At 36.0% G+C, this 755-nt stretch overlaps 2 protein-coding genes across 2 annotated transcripts in view; one reads left to right on the top strand and one right to left on the bottom strand.

Moving 5' to 3' along the window:
• grwd1 (glutamate-rich WD repeat containing 1) overlaps positions 1-755 on the bottom strand; it is a 16,146-nt gene that overhangs the window by 6,846 nt on the left and 8,545 nt on the right. The gene's annotated exons all lie outside the window — the stretch shown is intronic.
• cdc42ep5 (CDC42 effector protein (Rho GTPase binding) 5) overlaps positions 413-755 on the top strand; it is a 2,821-nt gene continuing 2,478 nt past the window's right edge. The window contains exon 1 of the mRNA XM_010744323.3: positions 413-611. The gene's annotated coding sequence lies outside the window, so the exon portion shown is untranslated. The remainder of the gene's footprint in view (positions 612-755) is intronic.

Here is a 755-nt window from a genome sequence, read left to right as displayed (position 1 = left end):
CAACTAAGACCGTTTTAATGTTATTTGTTATAAATAATATAAAAATATACAATATCAATAGCATTATCTCTCAAATATAACATTTTAGAAACTTGTTAGTAGTGTGAGGACTTTGATTTATGATGTCAATATGTCAAAATCCTGACTACAGCTCTATTTTCCCACAATAACATACAATTAAAGTTGGCATCATGACAGTCACAATTTGTTTTTAACTAAATATTTACACACACAAACTTCCAGTTATCGACATTGTCCCGATGATTTATTTATAAACTATGGCTTAAAATGGTAGGATAGCGTTAAATAATATAAAAAAATCCAGTCGGTCTGCTGCCTGTTAGTCTCGTTTATATTTAACAACGTCTGCTAAAGTCGACATTGCTACTTTGATCCAGCTCTCTCCCCCAATAACTGTCGCGTCACTTCCTCGCCCCATGCCCATCCCTTTGGAAAGAAAAAGAAAATTCACACAGACAAACGACGGCGAGAAAAAGAGCGAGGGAAAAGTCGAGAGGGAAGCGAAAGCAAAAAAAAAAAAAAAAAAGGCCAGATGAAAGAGTTGGATACTGAAGAGGGAGCCCACCAAACACCAGAATATACTCTTTAAAGTAAGTTTCAGTACTTGTTGAATGTTTTCGGTGACTCGGCTCACTCAGGTCAATTGATTACTTTTACATTGATCCAAACGATCTGCTGCTACCACTGCTTTGCCATTAAGTGTAACCCTCGTCCTCATTCTGTTTAACATATAA

The sequence above is a fragment of the Larimichthys crocea genome, chromosome XIII, assembly GCF_000972845.2.
Source record: "Larimichthys crocea isolate SSNF chromosome XIII, L_crocea_2.0, whole genome shotgun sequence".
NCBI lineage: Eukaryota > Metazoa > Chordata > Actinopteri > Sciaenidae > Larimichthys > Larimichthys crocea.
Note: the sequence above shows the minus strand (reverse complement) of the source record. Positions and strands in the feature narration are given on the sequence as shown.